The following is a 300-nucleotide window of genomic DNA, read 5'->3' on the forward strand; positions in this document are numbered from 1 at the left end:
TTATTACTTGTTCAATTTCCATGGGTATCAGTTATATCCACAGTCACAATAAGTCAGTCGTCTTTGCCGAACGAAGTGCTGCTTCGTGTAGCTGCAACGTTGCGCTTCGGTCATCTGGCTATAGGTATCAGTCTCCATTTTAGAGAAGGGAACCTCTTCATATATGTCCGAAACGACGACCACTGAACCATTCCATTTCAGTCACAGTACGGAACTGGGTGTAGAGTCGACACTGTCGACAACTTTACCGTTTTGATTTTTGCGATACGATTTAAAGCCTGACTAGTAATATATGATCAC

The sequence above is a fragment of the Cydia pomonella genome, chromosome 1 (assembly GCF_033807575.1).
Source record: "Cydia pomonella isolate Wapato2018A chromosome 1, ilCydPomo1, whole genome shotgun sequence".
In the NCBI taxonomy this organism is placed as follows: domain Eukaryota; kingdom Metazoa; phylum Arthropoda; class Insecta; order Lepidoptera; family Tortricidae; genus Cydia; species Cydia pomonella.